Below are 23,408 nucleotides of genomic sequence, written 5' to 3'. Positions count from 1 at the left end.
CATTGTTTTTGTAAATGTCTGTGTTTATACTGCTCTTATGTACATTTAAAACATTTGTCAGCTTTTACGTTTTAAAAATGATTGCAAGAATAACGAATAATTTGCAATAATCAGGTTTCAGTTTGGTTTTTGAGGTATGCTTTCTATTTGTTCAATTGACAGAACAAGTATATCTGTGAATAGGTCATGGATACAATGACACATTTAAGATTTTAGAGTAAACTTAAATACATTTACAGTATAAGGGTAAGTGTGTATCTTAGGTCTTGTAACTGTCTACCATTTTGGTTCACTATTTTGACCATATTGGTGTCTGTAAAAACCCAGCTAAGGTCATTTTTTTGTGATTTACTCTTAAAGATCATCCTACATAATATGTAAAACATTTTGAATATAACTTGATAATTACGACTGAGATTTTAATACTTTAGCTTGGTTTTCAAAGACTGTATGTAGTGATGTCATGACAAAAAAACAGCACTAAGTTAAGGGAAAAGATGTTGTTTCTTTAAGGGGTGGAGGACCTTATTGGATTGGGTTTGCTTGTGGTTCAAACCAACAAAGTCCATATTGCTGACTCACTGATCTTAAAAGGGGTAGGTTGTTGACCAGTTCTGTTTTTTACTGCAGGGATGCCACTTCCGAGAGCAGCCAGAAACAGAGCGTGGTTAAACAGTGTACCAGCAACATGGAGACATTAGCAGTACATGCCGCCTGATGGGATCTGCCAGGTTGGACGAGGGCGGTTGAGAGGTCAAGACTTCAAGGTAGGTTTAAGACTTGGGTCTATAAGTGTGGCATCCTGCAAAGGGCAATTAGGTCATTGCTAGTGTATGAGGTTCCCGTTTACAGTTTAGAACTTGAAGAAAAAGGTTGCAAGGCATCCTGGGAACCTTAGCAGTGTCACCATACATGGCCCTCAACATGGAATAGGAATTCAAGGTGACATGGGTCAAAGAAGTGATTATCTAACTTCTGTAGAGGCAATATAGTGACGCGAGGAACAGGAGTGCAGGCCTTGGTGCTAGTTTGGACTGCGAGGGATTCTTAGAGGCAAATGAATGTCATGCCCGAAGTTAAAGGCTCAACTAAGTCATCGAGATCTTGTTTAGATATGGCTGTGCACTATATTTGTAGCATTTAACTATTTAAGTACCCTTGTATTTGTGGGTCTGTTTGCTGGGACATCACATCAAGACTTTTATCTGTTTGACAGCACGTTTTTGAGAGATAGTGAACTGTAAAGGCTGCATTGTATAAATAAGTGATATCTGCCTATTCCATACTTCAGTTGGAGGCCATTAATCATGTAAACCCTCCTGAAGTGAACAGAACTGTATTCAGGTTCATCCCAGACTTGGTGTTTATGCATGCATGTGAGAGGCTTGGTCCTGCTGTGCTGTCCCCCGTCTATCTGATGAAGATTTTTATACATAATGATAAATGTACATTTCATTTTTTATCCCATGGTAATTTTAAAGCACCCTTCAAACCGCTAATAAATTCACAATCTTTACAGCTGCCCCGGAACTCAAAGTTCCTGATCATAGATTGTAGAAATCAGCAATTACCCTCCATAATGAGCAGTGCCATGTTAGAGGTGATGCGTCCTTAAATTTGTTCTTTAAAATGATTATGCGCTGCATTAACACATTAAGCATAGCCTTGTTTGAATTCTGGAGTATACATTTTAGAGTTCAGACCAATATCATGACCCTCAACTCAGCACAATAGATCCTTTGAGCAGATAATCCATAGAGGTTGATTTGTGAGTCATCACGGGGTGAATTAAACCCAATCATGCCTGAATTAATCATTTCTGCACTCCCACAATAAACCACTGGACTGAGATTGGCTTCAACATTTAAAGCCAGTGCAGACATTGAAATTGATCTGTAGCGATTAGCGAATGCAAAACAAATATTTTTACTTTGTAAAGAATGTACATTTCACATACTTTTATTAAAAAAGGTATTCTAGTGATATAGCATACCCTTCAAACTATCATGCTTTCTGTTGACTGGTGTATTAGTTTTATTAAGTGAAAAATACATGTTACGTTTAAAAAATATCTGGAAGTGAAACACTTATCTCTTATGTGTAAGAGGTAACAGCATTATAATGTTTGGAAAGTAATTATGAAAAGAGTCATCAATCATGTTTAAGCTCACTCTTCTCACCGAAAGTGCCTCACCCCTGTCGGCTAAAGATTTTGGAAATTAAAAAATGTGAAATAACATCCCCTCAATGACTTCTTTTTACGCTCTGCTCACATGTTGCCATTTTGGAATGTGGGAAATATTATGGTTATGAATACCTGCTCTTGTTACTATAACCAAGAGTGTTTCTAATATGTGAGGTGCTGCATAGCTTTGGCCTTGTCTCTCTCCAGGTGGTCAGCCAAAGGTCATTTCTCATGGCAGCTAAGCAGATACCTGCCGGTTATTTTCATTCAATTAACGTTATGAGCTGTGCAAATAAAAAACTGCCATATATTGAATAAACCTAACAGAGGCTAGTTTCAATGCCAGTGCTTCTCTGTCATGCCACTTGATGGCTGAACCCGTCTAAGAAAAAAGTAAGGAACCTCGCGCAAGGAACTCTAAAATTAAGATAATTAGTTGATTTTAAGTACAGAACCATTACAAGGAAAGGTGTCACAGAAGTGATGAGAAGACATTAATCATCATCTGTGAGTGTGACACGCACCCACACATACACGCAGGGTGCACTGCAGAGCTGTTATAGCATGTACAAACTCACACGTAGCACACTGAACTCCTTTGAGTGCTTTATTATGGTGTTCACACACATTTTCATTTAAACTGGAGATTTCGGGGGTCTGGACACAACTGTGACTCCAAGTAATTGAGCTATACGTTAGGTGTGTGCAAGTTTGGCTGTAGTCATCGAAAATGTCATTACAAATGTAAAGAAATGTGCAGCTTGTGAGGACATTTTAGGTATGGGTTTTGCTCATGAATTGGACATATAATGTTTGAATTTGAAAGAAATGAAATGAAAAGAGTGTGTAGATTTAGGGATTCAGCGGGGGATAGAAAAACCATTAGTTTGGTATAAAAATAATGCGAGTCTGAGATTATTGGACTAATGCACATGTACAGTAATGCAGTTCTGAGATATTTTTATTATGTGTGTGTGTGTGTGTGGGAGGGATATGTTGATGAATTGAACGGATGAAGAGTCATATTTATGTTACTGTATGTGTTTGTTCGTTTGAGCCTAAAAGGTTAAATTTCATATATTAGTTATCAAAGTGATAAGATGAGGGCCATGAAGATGTCCACTACCACATGATGACCACATCTGGTCAAACTTTGTCTGTGTGCGTCTATGTGTAAATAATAGGGGCTTGAGAAATTAAGAAAAAGAGAGATGGCTAAGTGTGTGTGTTTAGGAGGGAGAGAGTTCATTTTGGGGTTAATTTTCCATTCATTTTTCATTTTTGTGATCATTTCTAATCACCAGGCTGATGAGTGCAGCCTCCGGGCAGTTTGATAACTGTTATTCCATACTGAATAGCCTCCATTTTTAAACAGAGGATGTTATGATAGCTGAGGTCAAACGGAGGGGTCACTCTTCATTCAGATAAAAGAAGAAGGAAATGACACGTTAATGGCCACTACCTGTCACGGTGGTCCATCCAGCTGTTGCTTGGGTCAAGCAGAGGATTATGGGTAAGGGATAAAATGTTTAATTAATGTTTTCTATAGTACTGTATAATTGAGAACTAAAGGATGATTTGCTTTTGATTGTGTGGAGTTTGTTATAAAAAGTGGAGTGACATCCAGTATATATAGAATTAATAGCAAACATGCAAAACTTGCCATTCAGTAATATATATTATTTTACTTGCGGGCAAAATAATATGAAACAAGAATGGTATATTACATACACTACATTACAATCTTCTCCATCTGTCAAGTTGATTTTCTTCAAAGGATGAGTAACTTTAATTCAGTTAACTACAGGTTTTGAAGGGCTGTGTAAATGAAACTTCATTATGGCAGCGCTGTTTTTTTATTCTATGGTATAATTAGATGCACACGACTGCCATGCATCTCTCTCTGTGGACACACGTGTTGCATATGTGCACAGACACGCAGATGTACATACACAAACAATCACAGCCCTGCCTATTTACTGTCCCATATGCACAATTACATCAGCCAAATGAAAGGGCTAAGTTTGGTTTGTTGTGCAGGCAGTCTTTAATATTGCCAACACACCAAATGCATACTCTCAGCGCCACTCGCCATCTCCGTGCAGCAGCCACAGACATACCATAATAATCATCATCCCATATCCAGGCCTACGGGGTGCTTTCCCCCTGCCTCCCTGCTCTATGATGTGTTGAGTGCCGTCCTAATCAAAAATCAATGCCCCCACTTGAGCGGTCCGGCCTAGCCTCATGTCAGGCGCTTATGTAATCTGATAATATCAATCATAACTGCGTTGGAGGCCATCCGTTCAGTTCCCACTGCTCTGGGGTCAGTGGGGGGAAGTCATGTCTCCTGAGCCATCAATTATTGCTTATTATGGGCTGCGGCTCGGGCAGAGAGCAGAGGAGCTGCTCCTCCATAAATAATATTAACAGCCTCACCCCCATCAATCAATAGCTGTACAGTTGTACAGCTGCAGAGTTAATGGTCTTTCTTTCTCTCTCACCTCTTGCGCTTCATCTTTTTCTCTCTGTCGCTTTTCTCTCAGCCGAGATCAATGTACGTGGCTCCGCAGTTGAACTGGAAGTGGGTAAACTGGGTAAATCTAACCCCTCCGCTGGCTGTGATGGGAGTAGCAGATGATAGCAGAGGAGGAGAATGACAGTTGTCTCACTCTTTCTACTGCTCAGTCAGTCTGTCTGTCTCTCTTTCTGGTCACGTCACCTCTAAAATCACTTGCTGTTTCTCCGAATGATCATGAACAAAATTAAGCAAGGATGCATTGTTGTTGCTTATAGTACTTTTGTTTTGCATGTCATTTTTTTGCAAATTTTTTGGTTTACTTAAGGAATATAACAAAGTGGGAAACTCTGCGAGAACTAGAAATGTATTCACAAATACATCTTGTCGTAAATTAGTGACATCCTTTTTATACGCCATAATGCCTTCGTAGCTCAGTCAACTAAATTGCAGATGCTAAGTGAACAGGCCATTCAACATGCATGCAGGAGTGATGCCAATATTTAATGAATTCGCCCCAAAAAGCTTTTGAAAGGGATAGCTCACCCAAAAATAAAAAAATCGCATCTCTTTCTCCTTATCATGTCATTCCAAACCTGCATGACGTTCTTCTTCAGAACACGAAAGAAGATATTTTAAAGAACGCTGGTAACCAAACATCCACTTCCATTGTATGGACACAAAACCACTATGACATTTCTCAAAATATCTTCTTTTGAGAAGAGAAAGAGTCATATGCAGGTTTTGAAACGCAAGGATGAATAAATGAGAAAGATTTTTTTTGGTGTCAACTACCCCATTAATGTTCAACCCTTACTAGGTTGATCAGTAGAGCACTGTTAGTGCGGGGTTCACGTTTAAGGTCAGCAAGTGGGAACACTAAGCGGAAATGTCAGAAATGGATGTCATGGAGAATAATTAGGGGGAATTAATGAATCACTAAAATCCCTCTTCTACCTTCCTGTTGCTGCCTGCTGAAATGGTGCGAGGCCCAGCGAGTGTATGTGTGTGAGTCAGACTAGCAGGCACAGCATGAGCCACGACATCAGGCGGGTGTGACATGAAGGTGTTTCGTGTGTGTAGAATAGGAGATGGGATGTGTGTGCGTGTTTGATAAATGCTTCCCGATATACGTTTTTGCCTTTTTAAGCGAAATGGTTAGAGGGAGCTGTAGATTAAAGAGGTACTGATTTAATGGTAATTTTGATCTTATAGTTTGTTGTCTCGAGGTGTACAGCAGTTCAACATTCACTTTTTAATGTATTTTTATTATGCGTAAGTAAAGAAACTCAGACATTCATTAAAAAGAAATACTGCTAATGAAAAAAAAAAAAACTTTACCAACGATAAATATAGTGGTGCATCAGCAAGAGCTGCCCTGATCCAGCAATGAATAACAAAAACCATCCTTGACCAGCATGTTTATTCACATGCTTGTTCTTTCAGCAAGGATTATATGGATATTTCCTTCCAAATCATATTACGTAGGCAAGATTACTCACGGCAATTGTGACACATATTTTGAGGTAGGGGAAATGATTTATTGAACAATGGTTCTTCTTAATCTTCTTAGTTTTTATTAATGGTCCACTGAGACATTTTTTTGAGGATATATTGACAGAAATCGAATATAATATACATAACTATGTCTTAAGAGGTTTAAAAGACCTTTCATAATGAAACGTTATGTTTTATAACCTGAGAATGAGCTATTTTTATCTACATACACCGCAGGTCGTAATGTTCGTCATGTTGTTTCTACAGAGCGTTTTTTGTAAATAAGTAATCTCCTTTAGCAAAGAAGCAAAAATATGAAAACATCTTAGTTTAGTGTCAGTCACCGTAGTGCTTTGAAAGGAAGGGGTGAGCGGTGGAGTGAGTTGTTTGTTGCAATTCCCAACCTCACCACCGCCGGTAAAATTTCATAAACTTGACCTTTAAATTCACACTTTACAAAAGCAATGATCTTATAATATTGTACATTTCACACTACAGCACGACAGACCAGTTTCATTGTGTTTTATTTGTGTCCGTCTGTCGTCTTGTGGCCATGTCAAGTGTATTATCTCACTGGAGTCCTCAGAAGTGCTTTCAGAGACAGATGACCTCTTACTGACTTGCTCACATCAAAGCGTGATCAGCTAACCCAGACTACACATCCCTGTACCAGCAATTTGTTTAACAGGGGAGGGCTTTAGACAGAAAGGGAAAGGGGAAGACAGAGTGCAAGTTCACTGTGTGTGTGCGTGCGGGAGGAAGCTTCTTTTGGATGCCCTGCAAACCTAATGCACACTTTCCCAGCGTGTTCCTCCGGTATCCTTTCTCATTCAAAGGATCTGAATGGATTTGGATTGTCATTTATGTTGAGCCTGTTGGATTAGACCATGGCCACTACTCTGCTCTCAGGACAGGTGAATTCATTAGAAGTGCTTTCTCAAGGCAGATGGGCTGTACGTATTTACTGAACGTCAGGCCTGTGTGAATAATGAGACCTCTCTCTTACTCATGTTCAGACTTTGGGTTCTCCTTTTGAATAAATAAGGGATGGGCAAGGGCACAAAATTGCATCCATAATTAATGAAAAGACACATTAGTACTGAGACAGTGTGATCCATAAAAACAGAAGCAAAAATTGGAGAAAGAGGTGTAGGCTATACTGTAGAAAAGAAACAGAGAAAGGGATGGAGGATGTGTTTGTTATGAGGTGTTCCCACCGGCGGCTTCAGATCCATATCTGGAGCCAGTGATTTTCCGATGAAGCGGAGATTGTCAGTCTGTAAGACTCCAGTCTCTGTGCCTCCAGTATGCCATATGAGCCCATATTGACTTTCATCCACTCTGCTGGTGGCTACATGAGCCACGGGATCTACAGGCAGCCAACCGGACTACCCTAGTCTTTATTTTTTGTCCACACATTTTATTCAAACTTTTTCGGCTATGCTTTTTTCCCAGTACGTCAAAATGAAACAGAATACAACCTTTTAATTTGCATAATAAATGTGATTTTAATAAAAATATTCTTCGTCCGTATGACTCTTATAATGAAAACGACGTAGTGTGTTACGTAACTCTCACTGTCAGCACACAGTCCTATCACAAACTGTGTAATACAGAGTCAGACACTAGCAATCACTGTCTGCAACATCTAGATGGAAATCTAGACATTAGCAATCACCGCAGGCTTCAAGATGAGAATACAGTGTAAATCTCAGTCCTGTATTTACGTCTGCATTCGTTACAGACGGCTGGGAGCTGTCAGCTCAAGATGTATGACTGGGGATTTCAAATGGACATAATTTCATGCTGAAGATGGAAACTGTTATTGTTGTTTGATTGTCGAACATTTTCGGGGCAGGCGTATAATGCCTTGCTGCGAATGAGGGGTCAATTTAAGTCCCGGTTATTTATGTGCTCAGGGAAACGATGTTTTGAAATCGGCCCCCTCTTTAAACACTGTAAACAAAGGTTATCAATCATAACTGTTGACAGCTGTAATTGTTGCCAGAGCAGCGAAGGATGCTGAGGACTGTAATGCAGTCTTCTGCATACATTGAGTCCAGCATTCCTGTACACACCAACTGAGCAAATAGTTCAAACCTTTCAATCACATTAAAGTGTTCAATGTTCGGGCAAATAGATGATGTAATGACTTTCTGATTAAACCAACAACTAAACGGATAATTACAACGAATATACTTTATAATAATGTTCAGTTTTCTGTTTTATACAGTAAGGCTGTCTAACGTGTTTCTGACTATATTTTCAGGGGCATGGTTTATCTGACTAAAATGTAAATGTAAATCTGCTTATTCTTTTTTTGGCTTCTTGTTAGCAATCAGAAATGCTGATGCATGCATACACAGATTGATGTAGTTGTTTTAACAAACCATGAAATCGTGATGTCATGTTTCTGGTGATGGGTGCTTCAGGATTTTACAGTATGTGCATGTACTGATATATTGCCTTTGAGTTTTATGATAACAACACAAACTAAATGTGCAGACAAATCTAACATTTACACAAGGTAAAATGTTTTACTCTTGATTTGAGAATTTTAAACAAATTAAGAGCATCACATGCACAATAAATTATTGTTTGCAGCTGCATTGTAATCACATAAATGCATATTGCAATCTTTAAAAATGTCACCTAACTTGTTTCTTTCAATGACCAGGTTTATAGAAACTGTCCTGACACTTTTACTTCACAACCTTCTTTCCTCCCACAATATTCTCTCTGGGTCACTCTTTTCTAAAGCATCTTTAGTCCCTGATTGGCTATTGCTGCTTATTGATCATGTTGCGGATAATGTTCCACACTAACTCAAGACTCGTGTTTGTGTTTTTCTGCAGTTTGAATCATTTTTACTGTTGTCATGAGCCTTGCTAAGCCTAAACACTAGATCAAACTTTTCAGAATTGCTTTTTATGTGAAGTAATATCGATACAATCCAGACCCCAGAGAGACTGTGATGATCTCTCTGTTTGGGTGTGTATAAGCAAGTGAATAATGTGTGTGTGCTCTTACGATTATTGAACAGGCCGTTGTGGGTTTTTATGGAGCCAGGGGCGCTGTGTATTGACCTGTGGCTGACATCCACTTTTTACTTTCATAACATAATCAGCGTGTGACATATGATTATAATAACTCCATTCTCTTTACTGCATTCTCTACCAACAAATAGATTTTTTCAGACCCCCGAACCAATTACATAAATATGTGTGGCATAATTAGTTTACACGTTACTGAATTACTGACAGATTAGACGTGAAACCCCACAGTTCATACAAAAATACATAACTGCCAGAGAGGAAATTAATATGGATTCAAACCCTCCTTAGAGACTCGTGCACGCACACGTACAGAGTCAGAGAAAGACCTGGGTCTGGTTTGAACTGGATTTAGAGAATGAAAGAACTTGAGATGTGTGTGTACGGCAAGGAAAAAAGTCTGAATTCTTGGGTAATGGGAACTGTGGAGGGAAACATTGTTTGCTGCTGGTTTCCAGTTTCCTACAGAATCCGCTAATCCGGGTAATGTAGGTCATAATGAGATCAGCATATTAATGGAGGAAGGGAGAGAAACGGAGAGAGGGATGTAATTAAAGGCAGAGGAAAAGAACAGAAAACGTTATTTTAAACAGTCCATAACGTTAAGAAAATGGTTAAGGCACTACTTAATACAGTCTCATCTAACTTTTACTCAACAAATGTATGAACTCATATAGAAACGTAGATGAAATTAAACTCACCCTCTTGTCATTTCAAACCTTTGACTTTCTTTCCTCTGCAGAACACAAAAGAAGACATTTTGAAGAAAGTTGGCAACCGCACAACACCGGCCCCCATTCACTTCTATTGTTTGGACACAAAACCAATGCAAGTGAGTGGGGTCCAGCTAACAACATTCTTCAAAATATATTCTTTTGTGTTCTGTGGCAGAAAGTAAGTCATACTGTTTTGAAATGAAAAGAGGGTGAGTGAATGCTAACAGAATCTTCATTACTTTAAACTACCCCGATATCATTAAGTCATCTAAGTTGCTTCTCAGGTCTTCTACAAATAAACTATACACACACAGTGTTTTCCTTGTTGTTCCTTGTTGCCTGGATCTTCCTGACCTTTGCTGGTGGTATTGATCCAACTTCTTCCCCGGCCTTCTCTGTTCAGACTAACACATATAATTGCTATTGGGTTCCAATGACCCTTTCTGCATGTCTGGGGATGCTTTACTGCTGATATAAATCAATTCACACTCACAGAAACAATATGTGGCCATTACTGCTGACGAGGGTTTGAAAAGGCTGCAGAGGGAGAGAGGCTTCAATAAAGGATGATTAGAGCACACAGATCTATGCCGCAGGAAGTGATAGTAAGCAAAAAGCAAGCAGAAGACAAGCAAAAGTCAATCATTCTTGATTTTTGCTTCCTTGCGTTGGAGCAAATGTGATTGAACTGAAGTTGTTTTGAATAAATGTTAAGATAAACATCTAGGCATTGGGTTTGAGCTTTTCCAATAAGCAAAGGCTTCCAAGCTGTATTGCTACAGTTGCTAAGACAAAGGTGTTTGTGAAGCACTTTGAAGTTTAGAAGTTTGAAGTTTTTACCCGTGATGGGTACAGTAATTTTTTCAGTAAGTTGCACTAATTGAATCTTATACTTTGTAGACTGTATCGTGCCCACGTCCCTTTCTGCATATCTCTCACTTTTGCATATGGAGAAAGGCCTCTAATATATTTATCAAAGGTGTGATGCTGTGCACACATAGCCTCGAAGAACGTTTGCATAAGTATTTAGCATAATTATTATGCAGCGAATTGTTTTAAAAGTTTTCAGTTTGTTGTCAGTGTAACCTTTTTCAAGTGGCATAAATTATAAGGTAGGTGCTAATGTTTTTTTCTTGCGGTTAAGTATGCGTCATGGGAATTCGAAACGATTTTCACTTCTTGGCTAATTATGTCACATTTCAGTTTTTATTTTTGAGCATATGATGAAAATATAGAGAACTTTTAAGTTGTTTAAGGTATCATTTTGCCGCTGACTGCAGTAAACATTTGACTCCTTGATATGAATTATAATGTTTTTACTACAAGTTACAAACACCAGTGTCTTTGGGACACACATATTGTTTGTCATTAATTCAGTCAGATTAATGTAATACGACAGACATTTTAATATTGGTAACAGATTTAACGTTAGACATCAAGTGGTGACCTTGCATAGCTGAGGTCATTTTCTTTTAGCCCGGTTTTGTTGCTGGTTTGTAAGGTATGTTGCACACCTGTCCATGATGGTTGTTCGACATGGACATTAGACATGGAAAGTATTTGTAATTCTTTATAAAAAGCATTTATTACTTGTGTTATTACTTAAATGTCTACCTTTATAAATGGGTATTTGCATTTGGATTTTTAGTTTTTCTCCATCTGTCTGAGAACTTCTGTTTGAATTTTCTTTTCAAAGATTCGGATGTGTTTCATATTTCAAACATTTATCACATTTTGGGGGTATTTGCTTATTGTTTTGTATTATTATATGGCTACTATGTCTATCATCTGTGTAACACAGTAAGCAATATCTAAGTACTTTCAGTTTTTATAAGGCATTCATGTATGGGGGCAACTTGCACAGAAAGTTCTCACATTTAAATGGACCGATTCATTCTTGCTCTGTTCTCAACATGAAAACACTTAAACATTCTGACGTCACTGATCCTTTCATTTTCAGTAGCACGCCAAACATCCACCCCCCCCCCCCCATTAGCCATGGCAACACCATTACAGTCCCATTTTCAATAATAAAAATCATCCATGTTTTTAATATTTCTCCCCATTCATTATTTTCAAGAGCACCCTAATGGTTTTGGGCTGTATCAGGTTTGGAGTCGTTCTCGTACCTGTCCACGGAACGGTCCGGGTGTTTACACAGCTGCCGGGTGACTTGCTGTCCTCTCGCAGGTCGTAGGACCTGGACCCAAATATTTCATTTCCCAACTAAAACACACATACACACACAGCTTACTCACACGTGCACACACACACGGTGATGAATGTGTAATCACGCTGATTAAGTTGTTATTAGAGGGCAGGAGATCCTCTGTAGGAAATGGGGGTGAGACACACAGATGATTATTTACATCCCTCTATACTAACCACAGCTGGAACAGAGAGGGGGGTGGGTGAGAAATATGAATGAACAGCCTGATGGGCTCTAGATAAGTTTTCTGTGTTCTTCCAGCGGTGGATATCCTTTAATGCAATCACAGTAAAGTTTATTTTGTTTCAGTCTACTTTACTGGGATTCTTCACCCTTTTTTCCTGCCTTTACTTATTATTTCTCCCTGTCTTTTTCTTACCAGCAGGTGGCGCTCCTGCATCTTAACCATGCAGCTCGTGAAGCGCAGGGCGAGCGAGTTTCATAAAGCATTCCCAGTCATACACGCATATAACTGAGTACAGTCGACTTTCCAGAAAGATAAAGATTAAACACCAATAATTAAATAAGAATAGTAAAAGTAATAAAAAACGTATTAGTTCTGGTCTTGAAGTTTGTTGAAATAAGATTCAATATTTGTTTCAGTATTATTGGGATTATTATTGAAAGAAGGGTGAAAGAAACAAGTAGTCTAATAACTGTCTTTAAAGTGTAGTGATTTTCTGACTTTTGCTCTTTCTGTCTCTTTTTACGTCTCTCTATCTCCGGAATTCAACGGCTGTGTGTGATGGAGCAGCGCTTCTGAGACATTGTCTCTAGAAAAGAAATAGAAACTGAAAGGAAGGGGAGAGAGAGAGAAGCAGGAAAAGAGAGACGAAAAGAAATGGTCTCAGAGAGAATGAAGGGACAGTGGAGCAGTGATGCAGATGGAAGCACCAGCATCATGGAGTTCTCAATATGCACAGGATAGAGGTGTGTATAAATATATTTACTGATCGTAGTGGTAGAGAAGAGTCCAGTACATTTACATGTATGGATTAGGCAGATGCTTTTATCCAAAGTGTTAGTACATTCAAAATAGACATTTTTTTTAATCTACAAAATACATATTTTCACATTTAGTCATACTGAACACCATTTTTTATTTTATTTACGATGATCTCAGTTATTAGTTGTATTTTTGTTGTGGTGTTAGGCTTTTGGATACCTTTTTATTTGTTTTAATTCATGTGTTTGTGTGTGATGTACGTCATTCATGATTGATGACGATTAAGTGTTTATATTATGGCAGATTATTACCGGGAAAAATAACAGTATTATAAACACAAGCAATCACTCACAGTCACAAAATGATGGGTAAATTGGTAGGTCTAACCTGTTACCAGTCCCTCCACATATAGGTCTAAGAGGGAAAAAAACATCATCGCCATCTACATTCTTTGTACTGTAAAAAATAAATACATACATTTATTCTTTGAATATAATTTTCTGAAATTAAGTGATTTGTTCATTTTGTTACATTGATGTTACAATTGTTTAATAAACCAATATTAACAAAAAATCATAAATTAAGCTCTGAATTCAACGTAGACCTAACTTCTGCTTTTACAACATACTGTACAACATGATGCTTGTGTGTATCTGATCACGTCTATGCTAGATATCGGTTATTACCCCAGTTTTGACATTCATTTACATGCTGTCAATGACTTCAGCATGTTTCAAAAAATCTCTTTCTCACTGGATTCTGAAGTGAGCCTCTTTACAGTTTGGCTGTCTTCTAACCGTTGATTTTATGGCTGTTCTGTCACCACGTTTCTTGGAGCACTGCAACTGTATTTTCAAGATACAATTAGGGGAAAGTTGTCATTACACTCTACAGTCATTTTGATGAAGTTAATTGGAAGAGATTCGTAAAGTTATCTTGGCTCTTCCTGCAGTGAAAAGGGTATTCAACTGACTAATTTTCCTGTCTTAAACTGTGTGTTCAGGTGTGCTGGAAGTCTCAGTGCTGAGGATACAAACACACGCATACACATGTCAGTAGAATTGGATGTCACAAGCCTGCAGTCATGAGTTTTCTATCTTAATTATCTTATATACCGGATTCCACCGCCATATTAAATCTGGGGGGCTCTCTTATTGGGGGAAGGATCTCAGCTAATCCAATTGTGCAATTAGAGAAGGGCTAGGGGACAGGAGCGGCAAGGGGTGAGGCTCTTGGCCCCTACTATTGAACTTTGACCCCAACATGAGCCGAGCTAATGTCATGTAGGAGATGAGCGGGTTCACTGAATCTCTCATATACACAGACCTATGGTGACAGTAATATATAAAGCGTCATAGAGAAACCCTTCTCACCGATTGTCATTTAAGCAAAGAATTAGCCATAAAACAGTAAGAATATTGTTATACTGTTTATTTTGTGTAAATTCCATACAATAGTTATTAATAGAAAAAATGATGTGTAGTGTTTACATTTTAAACTCTTTTGTGTATGGCTAGTTTATAGTCTTATTATTAAAGCCATTAAAGCTGATAAAGGTGATGATATTAATAGTTATAATTATAATGATTATAATAATAACACTTATATAATAAAGTATTCTATAAAATATATAATTATAATAATGATAAACGCTAATATAACAAATATGTTATATTTATGAAATTCCAGAATAATTATATGTAATAATAGCAATGTATTTTAGGTTTCAGTATATTAACGTTCAAATTGTATTTATTGTATTTTTATTTAATTACCACAATTATTTTAGAATATTTTTTAGTTTAGAGAACTTTTAATGTACATCTCTTTATGACTTGTCCCTCTGTAACCGTTTATAAACACACACACCAAAACTATATAGGATTGTAATAATCCCACACAATCCTTTTGCTCACAGGTTTCCAAGTGTGATGATTGTAGGTAAATGTTTTTTATATCTTGTCAAAAGATTGTTTTAACCAAGTTTCACACATTCACACATAGATGATGTCCCTTAAGAAAACTGTGACCTGAATAGATGATTTGGTTAATGCAATTTAGAGAAATTGTTTGTCATGAAATTGTTTTTATCATTTTTATTTCAAGTGGTTTTTGCATGTTAATTTGATATTAAATATAAAAACAATAACTAGGTCAATGATTTTACACAAAATGTATATGCATTTGAATACTTCTGTGTATGTCTGTTTGGTTGAATCCCACGTGACTGTACAATATCGTAAGAATCATAAACTTGTCTATATCATAAACCAGTTGTTTAATCTCAAAAAATGTCTAATATTTCTCCAGGCTAATTTCAGCAATCTAATTGCTACAGGGTCATTTTTATTGCTTACTGTCTGCTTTAGTACACTTAAATCCAACATATGCCAGCATGCGTATAAAGCTGCCGTGTGGTGAGGTCAATACGATAATTGTTAAGACTACTGTACCGTAAAAACTGAACCCCTTAAATATCATGTGATATTTATTTGAGGGTCCTGAATGACTAAAATTTCATTTGAAATGCCAAGTAAACGCTGACTTGCTTTACTTGCGCTCATTTATTTGGAAAAGGATCAGGTGGGGTCTGGGTTTCACTGTTTTTGTCTGGTTTACATTTGGGCTCTTGTTTGTACGTGGCTGTGTCTCAAAGAGCAGACCATCTCCCAGCTTGTTTACACACATTCTCTCACTGGGCTGCTACAGCATTTCTGTACCTGACACTGCCAAGTTTTCACTGCTGAGAGTCCCTAACCAGCATTTGGGTTAATCTATTATTAGTGGGATTCATTTTCTGAATAAAGACATGACATTAGACCTGCTAGTATGAGAGATTAAGAGTTTTTAAATAAATGAAGTACCTGCTCTGTGTGGATATCAAACCAAACACAAAAAATGTCTGTATTCACAGCGTAGTCATAATATAATAAAAATAATACTAATCCTAAATTAATAAAATAATACATTATACAAAATTTCTAAAGTTTGATTATCACCATAAAGGCTTCAGTCTTCATGGATGTTAACATGCATGCACTATTTCTCTAATTCTCTAATTCTATTTCACTGAAATTCCTGAAATACTCAAAATGCCCTCATAATAATTCAATTTCTGAATTCAGTTCACAAACACAAATGTGAAGATCTGCTTTCTTTCGGTTTCTGTTTATTTGCCCTGATGCGCCTAAGAAAACTATTGCAGGACAAATAATGTTTACAGGAGACTAACCCTGACATCTGTTATCCCTCATGCCCAACAGACCAAACAATATGGTTTCAAATAAGATTATGATCGCTGAATAAGCCTTATCAGTGTAATTCAAAAATGTATATTGACTTAAATATGCTTTGTAGATGTAAGTAGATTAGGTAATCTGGAGTCCCTATCTGCTCTCAGGTCTGTCTTGGTGGGGGGCACTGTTATAATCCCATGGAATAATCCTATGATTTCGTCAAGCTGTTTTGTGTTATTAAATGTCGAGTGTCTGAGTTGATTTAATGTCATATTAATCCCGTTAGCCACCATTTGCTGTCTGCCACAGGAGAAACAGACACGAGTGTGTTTATGTCTGCATGAACAGTAATTAATGTGACTATTAATTCAAGCATCGTCTCATTTGAAGCAAATATACCAGCCTGAATGGATTATCACTGACACATGTTTTAAAGGTCCAAATCAAAATGTTGAGATTAAACTGAGATTAAGTTTATGACATGGTTTGAGTCGCGATCAGCATTGTATGTGTGTTTTCAATTTTCTTTCAGTGAACAGATTAAATGAGTTTCCTTCTCTAATTTTTATTATTTTCTGTTATAATTAGTAATTGATAATTTATGTTATCTGTTTAACTGCGGTCGGTGTCTAAAATTCTATTACATTTAAAAGGCTAACTTATATTTGTTGAAAATATAATTTATTTAACATAACTTAACAATTATAATAATAAATAATTGAAAAAACATTATCTGCGATGTCTGTGGTTATATATTGTAATACTGACACAGGTAATTAATTTAGCAAAATTCAAAAATTATTTAATTATTTACAAATGACTTGGTTCTCAACTTCTTTTAGACGGAAATGAATGAAATGTCTTGCTTTAAGTGGCTCGCGTCGCAGCATTTTACTATAATTAAAGGCTGACCTTTCTGTGTTTAACTTCACAGTGACGGCTCTGCTTCGGACATTACAGGAAGAAAATCCATCAGGTGGCCCTTGGAATTTCTCCTAATTGGTTTTTACAATCATACCTTGTTTAATATAATTGGACAGTCATATAAGGCTTATCCTGGTTGTTATGCTGGGCTATTTTTACCTTGTTTATTGTAAGTCAATTCGGTTCCTGGAAGATCCTTTTAATGCCCTGACTTGCATGTCCAATATTATTAGGTGCTATGAGTTCAGCTTGTGCAAATCACTTAATGCATAAGTCGGTAAGAGGCTCTGTGCTGGCAGGTCAGACCGAAGGTACAGCAGATTAATATTTGATCATGCAGGGTTTGTAAGCACAGCTGATTGATCCTTCAGCTGAGTGCCCGGCCTATTATCATAATTGTTGCCCACCGAACTGACCTCTCACTTTGCCTTACGCTCGTCTGCTTTTCTCTTCCCTTCTTATCCCGGGCCGCGGGCGGGTAGTGTGTTCCGTGAGACGCGGATTACTGTACAATGTTGTGTGCGTTTGAGTGAATAAAGCAGGAGAATGGTGCAGTGAAGGGTTAGATGAGGATCTTCAGAGGGGACGTTTCCCTCTCTAAGATTGACTGTGTGTGCGTGTCGACGGGGGCAGTGGGACGTGGTTTGCTTGTGTTAGTGTTTCCGAGGACACACACATGCTCTATCCGGGCAGCGTTCGGAGTTAATCCCCACTCAGCCATGCTCCACGCTCACACTCCCGCTGTGAGACACACATACAATACAACGTGCAAACATACACACAAACATGCAAGAAATACAAAAGACAGAACACTGTTCGTATCGCCGCAAGACTTGCTCAAGACTACTCAATAAATCATATTTTTATTTATTTATTTAGGTATATATTTTATAATGCTCGATTTGGTTCTCTTTGTGTTTTTTTTTTGTGTGGTTATACTGTTACGAAAAAGCCTTATCATCTATAGTCTGTCTATATGTTTTTATTATTTGACAAATTATTTGAGTCTTTAATGTGTTTAATAATATGTGTTTTAATTGCAATAATTGTTTTTTATAAATAAGTTTTGTTATGATGTACTGATCTGCTGATATCATCAGTTGTTATTTGACATACTTTTAGAATACGAAGTGTCTTAGATGCAGCTTCACTAATGCATTGTCTTCCAGATGAATTTATTCTTATTATTAAGTATTATTATGTACTTGCCTGGTCATAAAATCACAGCATATCGACCCCATGAAGTGACATGTCAAGTAAAACAGCTTTTATAAGACTATTAATAAGCCTGGAATATTTATCTCATGTGAATTTGCTATACATGGTTTAAAACATTTTCAGGATTACTATCCTTTTATTTAAAAAGGAGACCCATGGCAGACACTATAATTTTTTTAAGTCCATTAGGACAATTATCCAAAGGGGCAGATACCTGTAATAATTTCCTAAACTATTTTCCGAAAATGTCTTGTGTGCACCTTTTCAAGCACCTCTTTGTCTAAGTGGAAAAATACTAAACGGCTTTGTAGTTTTTCTAGTTTGTCTGCCTTTGAAGCTGACGGGTATAAGTGCCAGTGAATGCATGAGGCAGCCAGTGCTGTGCCACACTGCGTGTGAGTACTTCCTGTGCCATGTTTTTTAGTGGTCCGCACAGTCTACCCATTGGAGGGGCAGGAAGAGATTGTGAATGCCAGTGCGCTCCCTGTGAAAGGATCAGCGGAGGAGATGTGACTTCAGTTCTGAGGTATGAAGCACTCTGTTTGTCCCTGTGTGGGCTTCCGTAATGCACAATTAGGCAAAGACTGACTGAAGACTGATGCAGTTTCGCCAAAAAGGTCAATGCCGCAAACGCATGCTGTAGATGGCCCCGCGCGTGCACGGCCTTGTAAAGGCAAAATAATTCAAGGGCACTTTTTTGCTTGGTCATATATACTTAAAATACATCACTGGGAGGTTTATAAATTAATGTTTTATCACTTTAAATTTTAAAATGCTGTAAAACTTTTTGTATTTTTCAACTGTTTTTTTTGTAGGTAAACAACTGTGTATGTACATGCATGTTAAGAAGCATATTTTTAAATAAAACAACCTTTCTTTATTCGTTTTTGTGTTGGATTCTCATTGTCGTAGTCTCTCTGATTAAGCTATTTTTGTGTCAGACAATTTGTCATAAAACATGTTTTGAGAAAAGTCTAAAAGCTGCTCTCCCTCAGAGAGAGTCATCTGTCTAAACACACACGCACGCTTGCAAGACGCAGGACACACTGGGAGATGGGTTGCCATTAATCTGCTGTGACTGGGGGAAATTGTGTCTTTGTAATGAGTATTAGGGGTGCATCTACATGAATTAAAGCTAAATGAGTGTCTGATTGATCACCAGTACTAAATGACACGGAGCAGAGCGTCATTATGCTTTAACAGTGACTATATCATATCAGGATGATTAACACACTCTGCCTTTTCTGAAGAGCATGCTTATGCAAACAAAAGAGAAATGTGGTTAATGGAAGTATTTTTGCCTATTTTCAGATGAAATTAAGTGACAGATTTTGATAATGTATCTCTTTTTGATTCATGTATGCATGTTTAAAAGTGATAGTTCCTCCCCCCCAAAAAATCTGACGTTTTTTACTCATTCTCTCGTCAAACTTGTATTAGTTTCTACTGCAGAACACAAAAGAAGATATTTTGAAGAATGTTGTTAACTGTCCCTCATTGACAAAAGGAGTGTATGGATGCCAGTAGTGTTCAGTGACCAACTTTCATCAAAATCTCTTCTTTTGTGTTCTGCTGAAGAAAGTCATACAGGTTTGAAATGACAAGAGTAATGATGACAGAATGTTCATTTGTCGGTGAACAATCACTTTAAAACATATGCATACATGAATCAAAAGGAGACACATTATCAAAAACTGTTACTTCATTTCATGTGAAAATAGGCAAAAATACTTCCATCTAGCTGCACAGTTCCAAATTCCAGTTTGTTGACAGTGTTTGTTTATATATTTTAATATCTTCATTTTTTACTGCTTTCAATTTATTGACCTCAATTGCTAGCAGTAAGTGTAAAAAAAATCTGTTTTTCCTTGGAAACGTATTTTATATATTTTCATCTACATTGTTAAACATGAGGTGCTTCATGTATTAACATATAAATGAACTAGTTTTATTCTAGTCTAAAATATTATTAAACTGATAAAAAACCTGACAACAATAGCAATAATAAAACATTTCAAAACATGCATAGTTCTTCTGTTGAGATGATCCTCAGAAGCTACATGAATCACTGAGTGAGTGAGAGACAAGCAGCTCTGTTTTTAGGTAGTCTCTGGCATTCTGACAGACTGGTTAGTGTATGCAGTGCGTGTTTGATGTTTTAGCCAAATTTTCTCAGGTGTTTTCATGAGCAGTCTGGCATTTATGTGGTCCAATCGTTTTGACTGCGAGCACCTATACAACACACCAGTCAAGCTTCTGTTACTTCATAAAGTCCAGGCAAGCTGAGCCAGCAGATGAGCTGTACTATAAGGTGGCGCATTAGACCTCCAGTGTAGGAGGTCTGGAGCTTTACTGGAAACTACGGCCACACCGTACAGTCTCCGTAACTCACAAATCCAATTGGCGCAGATGTATAATTAGGCGCAAACTTTTTTTAACCCGTGCTTTGTTCAAAGAGATAAAATGAAAATAAGATCCATGGCAGACACTGTAATTTTCTAAAGCCCATTAGGACACAAATCCTAAAGGGGCAGATAATTTAGCACATATCTAGATCCCGGCAGTGAGAGGTACAAGGTCGCGTCACCTCCGGTTCAGACATATTTACTGTACCTGGACACATTAATGTTCCACTGTAACCGCGGATACCGTAATTATTCTGTCATGCTCCCTGTTGGGCTAATTGTTCTAAAAACCTTAATTAACATTTACATCAGGACATAACTCCTCTTCCAACTTCCTAAAACTCATTTGCTTCCTCCCAACACACACACTTTCCTTTCAAGCTAATTTTTCTGTCTTTATCTTACATTTCTCGATTACACTTTCTTCTCTCCATTGAAGACCACTGACCATCGCTTCCCTTCCTTAAATGCTCATATCTGGCGTTAATGCTTAAAATACAAAATGCTACAAAAAGTTCTAAGGCAACGTGTTTGTTTTCAAAATTGGATATATTTTCTATAATTGTACTGAAATGTAAGATTGTGGTATTCCTATGTGTCAATTTAAGGCTGTTGTTTTGTAGATGCATAAAAAAATGACATATGTATGACATATATTTTTTTTTATTTACTATTTTGTCATTTTAAATATAATAATAATAATAACTGATACACTTGACAAGATTAAACGAGAATGAGGAGTCAAGCAAACTTGAAACATTTTGTTCATGTTGTTGAGGAATAAAACAGGAGTCACTTACTATATTAAAGCAGGGTAAAAGCAGAGGTCTTGTTCCAGGCTTTCACTCATTTTGTGCTTCTTGTGCTTACTTTAAATTATTCAGTGCTTTAGCTTTTTTGTCAGCAATTGTGCGCTTCCCAGTGACGATCTTCTGGCTGTGCTAATCGTTTCCCAGCGTCTGCCATTTTATGACTGACATAGCAATAAGCAGATTGTCCTGATATTTATGCCTTGTGCAGCTTACAGAGATAATTAAAGTATATAAATTAATCAAGTGCAATTAATTAGGGGCTTTATGTTGGCAGCGGTACATCTTCGCATGTATAATTTATATTTATTGATTTGTTTGCTTTCATTAGCCTATGAGATAACAGTTGAAATGCATTAGCGGAGAGGGAAATGCAGAATTAGAATGAGGAGTGCGGGCGGCGGGCAAACGGCGCGGCCGCTTGGTAATTGATAGATCAGCGGCCGCTCAATGCTAATATGCTGCAGTGTTAACTGTCATAAGTGCGCACGATCGATGACTGATATTTTCCTCCATATCTGCTCCTTGATTAATGATGTTTTTGAAAGCAGCATCCTGGTTAATGGTAAGTTGATAGGCATGCTAAATTTACTGTTTAATCAGCTGGTAGATTTATAGTGGCAGTACAGCCAGGCTAGCCCGTCTGCTGCTCGAGGAGACTATTTGCACCAGTCAGCAGCCTGTATAAGCATTTAGGACTCTTCACTGATTTCGCATTGACCCTAACACTATCATTCATCAAAAACCTGTTGAGAAAGAGAGAAGAACTCCTTTAAAAAGAGAGAGAAAAAAGGGGAGAGATTTCCTCTCCTTTCAGAATATCTTTGCTAAAGCGTATTTATTATTATAAAAAGTTCAGCGGTAGGCCTCGACTCAAGCATAGTTGTGATGAAGAAGCTCAAGTGTCTCGTGTTGCTGTCAGCTCTACATTTAAGTGACAAATGTCCCAAGTGTCTGGTCAGAGGTCGTTGTCATGGTAACCTCCAGTAAGACAGATGATGGTGCCTCAGGCCTCATTGTACTAATTGCCCAGGTAGAATTGCGCTCCTCTCTTCCTCCCTGTATTGATTTTGTTTTTGATAAAGAAATCCTGGTCATTTTGCTCTAAAGTAAATCCCCCCACACTCGCCCTCCCAATACGGTGCAATAACACACATTATTAGTAGTATTATTTGACTGCATTTGAGTTGCCTTTACTCTTGGCAAATACATTTTTAAGGAAGCAGAATGTGGATGGCGTTGATGAGTTTACTATGATGGCCAAACAGATATGTTTATGTATTATTCAGTAACACAAACCTTTTAACCTTTCTGCTCATGAGTGCACAAACACACACGCGCGCATCGAATGCTACCATGAGAACAGCTGGGTGCGTTGGGTGCGCCACGGCTCTGCATCTGTCCTGTATCAAAATGTGTATGTGTGTGTGGGTGGCAGAATAAGAAAAGAGAGACCATATTGACAATACTATAGCTGACTGTTTTTTAAACCCGCTGTGGGCTATCAGGTTTCCCACTATGGACCCCCCGGGATTTACGTGGCTTCCACTTTTCTTTACGGCTTTGGAAGTCACCGTTTGAAACCAACCGGGGGGGTTAAATCAATCTGAGTATTTATGACTCAGAAATGTGACACTGTTTCTTAAATGCTATTGTTCCTTAAAGGTGAACGTGTGTAGATTCCTATGCGTG

At 37.7% G+C, this 23,408-nt stretch overlaps 1 long non-coding RNA gene across 3 annotated transcripts in view; it reads left to right on the top strand.

Annotated features, from left to right (window-relative positions):
• Positions 1 to 23,408, top strand: part of LOC130428438 (uncharacterized) — a 96,907-nt gene that overhangs the window by 67,162 nt on the left and 6,337 nt on the right. Inside the window, exons 3-5 of one of the 3 annotated variants that reach the window (XR_008907468.1) lie at positions 631 to 767; positions 12,933 to 13,108; positions 17,295 to 19,295. This is a non-coding gene — a long non-coding RNA (uncharacterized LOC130428438). Of the gene's footprint in view, positions 1 to 630; positions 768 to 12,932; positions 13,109 to 14,127; positions 14,512 to 17,294; positions 19,296 to 23,408 lie in introns of those variants that run through there. The other 2 variants (XR_008907480.1, XR_008907471.1) reach the window with 2 other exon arrangements.

The sequence above is a fragment of the Triplophysa dalaica genome, chromosome 1 (genome assembly GCF_015846415.1).
Source record: "Triplophysa dalaica isolate WHDGS20190420 chromosome 1, ASM1584641v1, whole genome shotgun sequence".
Taxonomy (NCBI): Eukaryota; Metazoa; Chordata; class Actinopteri; order Cypriniformes; family Nemacheilidae; genus Triplophysa; species Triplophysa dalaica.
This window is presented reverse-complemented; position numbering and strand designations above follow the sequence as displayed.